The sequence below is a fragment of the Mus caroli genome, chromosome 3, assembly GCF_900094665.2.
Source record: "Mus caroli chromosome 3, CAROLI_EIJ_v1.1, whole genome shotgun sequence".
Classification (NCBI taxonomy): Eukaryota; Metazoa; Chordata; class Mammalia; order Rodentia; family Muridae; genus Mus; species Mus caroli.
Genome location: NC_034572.1, coordinates 52,764,548 through 52,770,930, shown reverse-complemented (window position 1 = coordinate 52,770,930; position 6,383 = coordinate 52,764,548). Strand labels below are relative to the sequence as shown.

At 42.2% G+C, this 6,383-nt stretch overlaps 1 protein-coding gene across 1 annotated transcript in view; it reads left to right on the top strand.

Moving 5' to 3' along the window:
- The first annotated feature begins 5,780 nt into the window (after window positions 1-5,780).
- Igsf10 (immunoglobulin superfamily member 10) overlaps window positions 5,781-6,383 on the top strand; it is a 35,342-nt gene continuing 34,739 nt past the window's right edge. The window contains exon 1 of the mRNA XM_029474958.1: window positions 5,781-5,866. The gene's annotated coding sequence lies outside the window, so the exon portion shown is untranslated. The remainder of the gene's footprint in view (window positions 5,867-6,383) is intronic.

The following is a 6,383-nucleotide window of genomic DNA, read 5'->3' as shown; positions in this document are numbered from 1 at the left end:
CAGCTATATCAGGGTCCTTTCAGCAAAATCTTGCTAGTGTATGCAATGGTGTCAGCGTTTGGAAGCTGATTATGGGATGGATCCCTGAGTATGGCAGTCTCTAGATGGCCCATCCTTTCGTCACAGCTCCAATCTTTGTTTCTGTAACTCCTTCCATGGATGTTTTGTTCCCNATTCTAAGAAGGGGTACAGTGACCCCACTTTGGTCTTCATTCTTCTTGAGTTTCATGTGCTTAGCAGATTGTATTATATATCTTGGGTATCCTAAGTTTTGGACTAATATCCACTTATCAGTGAGTACATATTGTGTGAGTTCCTTTGTGATTGTGTTACCTCACTCAGGATGATGCCCTCCAGGTCCATCCATAGGCTTTCTCTTCTTTCTGTCCCCCCACATCCAATCCCCCAGTCTTGATCCCATCTCTATAGCAGAACATTCATGCCTCTCTTCCTTGCCCGGTCTCATTTCCTATGGATCCCACAGATCTTCCTCTTCTATACATGTTGCTTTGTCCCAGATGTTAACCCCAACAGACACTTCCTCCCAACCTAAGGACAGCTTCTCTCAGGGTAGCAAACAAGCTGAAGGAAGAACCACAACTCTCCTGCTACTCCAGAGATCCAACAACCCAGCCCCCTGTTTCATCTCCAGCTCTGTAGTAGGAAATCTACTGTGGTTTTCCTTCCCTCTCTCCTCGACCACAATAGATCAAAAAGATCTTCTCTTCTGACCTTCTTTCCCTAACACATTCTAAACACAGCAGGTGTTCATTGGAAACATACCAGCTAAGCAGAACAGGGAAAAGCCTTCAGCTCCAGCAGGCATCCCCTGCTAACCCACAAGCCACATTAGCCAGAAAAACAGGTAGAGTGCAGCAGACCTCACTTCTCTCTGTTCTCCAAGATGCAGTGCTCCAGTTTCACTGCCAGCTCTGGACCAGAGCACTCTTGTCATCCTACCCTGCCCCCATCCCTGCACACATTTCCAGAGGATCCCACGGACCTTCTTCTTCTAACCTCCCTCCCCCAACTTGTTGCTTCATCCCAGACTTCAACACCAGCAGGCACACTCTGCTAATGCAAGGACTGCTCCTGTCAGGACAACAACAAGGAGGCTGAAGGCAGACCCACACGTTTCCAACTGCTCCAGAGAGTCAATCCCCCTAGACTCATCTATAGCAGGAAACCTGCTGTGATCTCCATTTCCTCCCTGACCACATCTCCAAGTTATCACAAGGAGTTTTTCCTCAAACCTTTCCTCTCAAGCAAACCCCTTCAGCTCCTTGGGTACTTTCTCTAGCCCCTTCATTGGGAACCCTGTGCTCCATCCAATGGATGGCTGTGAGCATCCACTTCTGTATAGAATCTTGGTCAGTGCAGTCTATTGTATCCTCAAGAACACTGGGTCTGAAAATTTTAACCCAAAGAACTGTTTTTTGTTATGATTGCTGCGATCTCTTTCAATTCCAATAAAGAGTAAGCATCTCATTCATTTGTCCCCTCCACCCTGCCTTTGCTGCCTTTTTCAAAGAATCAATAAAACCAAAGTGATATAGATTCGTGGCATTCCTCTAACTGCTACATCCACTCCAGTAGTGTCTCACTTGGCAGGTGTAAAAGCCTGGAAGCAGTCATGAGGCAGTTTCATGGAAACTTAGCCTCCTGGATCCTTGGCATTCCCATAGCTAGAATGCCCCAGATTTGTCCCTGAGATGTTGTGGAGGGTCTTGCATGCTTTCTTACAGTATTTTACTGGATAAGAGTTAGAAATTATACCTAGAATCTTCATTACAGTCAGGTATTGCAAACTACATTGCATATTAGAAGAAAGTTGGTAAATTCTGACAAATGGAGATTCCCTACAGATACTTAAAAGAACAGTCAAGTCACAGTCATATGCAAGAATTTACCAAGGCCTAGGAAAAAGGGGGGGTATTGCTTTATTCATGATAAGGTCTGCTAGAGCAGAACCCCCTGGTGCTAGCTCTCACAAGGCTCAAAGGTGTAGCATAAATTGTGACTAGAGTGTGAAATCCTTACCTGTCATTAGCTGACTCTAGGCAGGGCTGTTTTATCTTTACTGTAAACATTACCTGGTTCCTGTAAGTCCTTTGAAGGCATTCCTCTGTTTTGTGACAGATATTTCTATGTACCTCGCCTGCTGTGACACCCTACTCCTTTGTTTTCTGTATTATATAAGACTGGCTTTGTGAAAAATTACATCCAGAAACAGCACTCCCTTGTGTCTGTGTCCTTTTGTCATTTCTCGCCAACTCCATGCCCACCTGCCAGAACCCCTAGTCTTTTCCGCAGATTGAGGGAGGTCAACTGAGCCTGGGCCATGGCATCTAACCACTGTCAGCTGATTGTTGGTGACTACCTCAAGGTACAAGCTCCATTACTAATGAAACAAAATTAGATAAGTGTGGGTCCAGGAAGCAGGTGCACTCTGAATGAACACTAATGAAATGACTGAAATAAGTTAACCCATCTCTTCCTCGTTTGCTAATATAGCAAATAAGCCAAGTTTCTGAGCAGCTGCTAGTGTGTCTCCATCAGAGGGAAGAACTCATCTGATCCTAGCTTTCCTGTATGTGTGTCCATTGTTTCTTCAATTCCTGTTGCCCCATTAGGAAATCCTAAGCCATGAAGGCCATGAATCTGGGAAAGACTTTCCTAAGAAATGCCACGTGAACCTTGCATTTCAATGTTTTGCCTGTAAACAAGATATATGGTGCACATTTTATAATCATAATAAGCTTTGAAATAATATATAACTCCATTCTCATTCTGCTTCCATGCTGAGCATCCTATTTCCCCAGGGACAACAAGAGCATTTGAAAAGTGGTGATTTATGACCTGCTTTGTTCTGTTACTATAAAAGCTTCATGAAAGGGCAGCCATGTTGAAACATGGGATTTGGGGTGACCTGTATCTGTGTTCCTGGGTCGTGCTCACTCATATTTGTCTCCAGAATAAATGAGTTTATCGACTTCGAGGAAAAAGTTGTGTGTTTGTATAGCATGCCCGTGGAGTCCCACCATTCTACTTCCTATAATCTGTATATGGTAGAAAAAGTTAATTTATGTGATTCTTCCAACTCCAAATATTTCAAATCTTTTAGCCCCTCAGCCCGGGATTTCTTTGACTAAGTCTACTTGATTTGGAAGATCTCAGTGGTTAGGATTTGCAGTCATGATGTTCATACATCAGGCTAAGTTGAAAAATAAGACAAATGAAATGTCAAATGTCATGTGTCTGGGAATGTGAGTGTTAGGGGGTTTTAAAGAAACAAATACCTACTCTAAATAGTTAATAAATCCCGTGGTTCTATTCTAGTTTTGGATAATGTTCCTTAGTATACATCAATTTAATTTGAAATGAATAGCTTCTTATCTTGACCAATCTCAGTGACTTCATCCATCCCAAGTCATGTTTTCATATTCATAAGGATAGGTCTCATTCAACCACATGTTTATCATTTGGGATCTGCATTTTTCTGATGCAAAATGACTTATTCTTCCAGAGCACTGGAATTGGGTTGAATCATCTTACAACGGCCAAAACTAAATGCTTCTGTGCTAAACAGAGAGTTACAAGACCTTTTTATGTGGATGCAGCATTTTAGTCATCCTTATGACAGAATGTCAGAGTGGAGCTCCCACTGGGGGAGGGGCTGGTCCTTGGCAGGATTCTCTTGGACATCACACAAAGAAATTCCAAATTATGAAATGCTCATGATCCATCCAGAATGTGACTTTTGACTCTTGAACATGAGCTTTTAAAGTACGTTTGGCTGTTCAGACCTTGACTTTGAGGTGAAGAAAAGCTCGCCAACTCCTTTTTATATGTAACACAATATATCAAGATCTAATGTGAGACAGTATGTCAGTCCCAAGATCTGTCAATATGACTGAAGACACATGGCGATGTTATCACTAAGGCAGGAGAAGGCAAGTTACAGTGAAGCCCAGTTCACTATAAAGCTTTATGAGGAATTAGATAAGAAGGGTTTCTAATTTTTAAAATTTTTTTTATTATTTTCTTCATTTACATTTCAAATGCTATCCCAAAAGTCCCCTATACTCTCCCCTCACCCTACTCCCCTACCCACCCACTCCCATTTCTTGGCCCTGATTACTTGTGATAGTGGTCATATGATCCACTAAGCTTTACATGCTCACTATCTGATCTATTGCAAGAATGGCTGCTGAGCTGATGCAGACAGATACAGACACCTACAGCCAAACACTGGAAGGAGCTTGGGGACTCTTATGGAAGAAAAGGAGGAAGGATTATGGGCCCCGGATGGGGAAAGGAACTCCACAGGAAGACCAACATACCTGGTCAACTAACCTGGACCCTTGGGGCTCTCAGAGTCTGAACCACCAACCAAAGAACATTCATGGACTCCCCAGGCCATGAATGTACCCAGGCCTCCCCACTCATATGTAACAGATATGTGGCTTGGCCTTCATCTGGGTCCTGAACAACCAGACGGGCGGTGGGGGTGGGGGTTATCCCAAAAGCTGTTGCCTGTATGTGGGATATGTTCTTACTGAGCTGCCTAGTCTGGCCTCAGTGGGAGAGGAAACATCTAGCTTTAGCCTTGCAAAGACTTGAAGTTCTGAGGTGGTGGTGGAGGGTATACTCAGGGAGGCCCACGCCTGCTAGGAAGAGAAGAGGAGGGGGAAGACTTGGGGGAGGGGGTGACTGGGAGGGGGCAGTGAGCAGGTTGGTAAAATGAATAAGAAAAAAAAAATAAAATTAATAAAAAAAAAAGAATGGCTGCTGAGCCCTACTCTAAAACCATTGCATCCGCACCCGCCCCCCAATCATTCAGTGACTACGAATTAAAATCATTGATACTAACAACAGATGTAGGAAACTATTGTAACTTCTTTGAGACCACGTGTGGTCTTTGGAACCTTTTTTACTGAAGCTTTCACACGGAGCCTTGTTCTTTCATTTCCCTGTACATGCATGTAGCGTAATGATGTTCAGTGAATTAAAATAGCAATGAAGAATAAAGACAACTGTATTTTAAGGATTCATCATATATATTTAAAAATTTAAGGTGGTCACCCGGAAGAAATTTCTTCAGTTTTTCTATATATGTTTATTATATTGTATGTTAATTAATTATATGCAATACTTCATAAAATCTACAACATAGTATGTAACTGATAACAAAATAAAACATTCACGAAATTGTGAAGGTTACTTTTTCTTACCCTCAGAAACACTCGGTTTGAATAATTCTTATTTTGGTATCAGTGAAGAATATGAAAAAGTGTAATAACCTACTAAGGCAAACATAGAGGTTGAAATTAAAAAGAGTAGACAGGAGAAGTAATAAGGCAAATAATGAATATTTGCTTTAAATAGTTCTGAAGGTATCATCTAATTAGGGTGTGATTCTCCAGTCTTGACTCTATCCAAAATATTCAAAATGACTCTATCCACAGTCATTAAAACAACGTGTTGAGACTAATAATCATTTCCTACTTGAAAATTCAGATTTCTCCTACTTTGCTTTTTATTGCTGTGATAAGCACCATGACCAAAGCAGCTTATGGAGGGGAGGGTTTCTGTTGTCATACAAGTTACAGCTCTTCATGGAGGAAAGCCAAGTTAGGAACTCAGAATAGTAGCTTCAAGAAGAAAGCATGGAGGAACACTGCCTCCTGGCTTGATTTTTTTGGCCTGCACTCAGCCAGCTTTCTTATACAACTCCAGATCATCTACAGAGCGGCAACACCCACAGAGGGATGAGTCCTCCCACATGACGCAAAATCAAGAAAAACTCTACAGATGTGCTCAGAAGTCATTTGGATCTAGGTAATTCTTCAGTGGAGATTCCCAGGTAATCTGCATTTTGTCAAGTTGGTAGGTGAAGCTAACTATGACAATATCCCATAGTACCGCCATGGTGTGGAATCACCCCATGATGGTGACCTAATCATATACTATATACTTTCCACATCATGATTATGGTTTATGATTTCTTCACTCCTCTTCCTCAGTGGCTGACCTCAGAAACCAACTGATTTCTGTTCTTCTAAATTCAACTCTCTGAGTGGTTAGTGAGGCAACTAGAGAAGTAGAGTTCTCTCTCTATGTGCTGGTACCTCTAGCTTATTCTTAGAAAATGTTCAGGAGGGCTTCGGCTGCTCAGTGAGTAAAGTGCTTGCCAATGTTTGGGATTCAGTCTTCAATACTCCAAAATCTTGGTGTGGTGCTACACAATTATAATCTTAATATTTGAGAGGCAAAGGCTCATTGTCATCCTTAGCTACATAGTGAGGATTAAATCCAGAATAGGGCACATGAAACTGAGTCCCAAGGGGTGGAGGGAAGGTAGGGGAGGGGAGGGGAGGGGA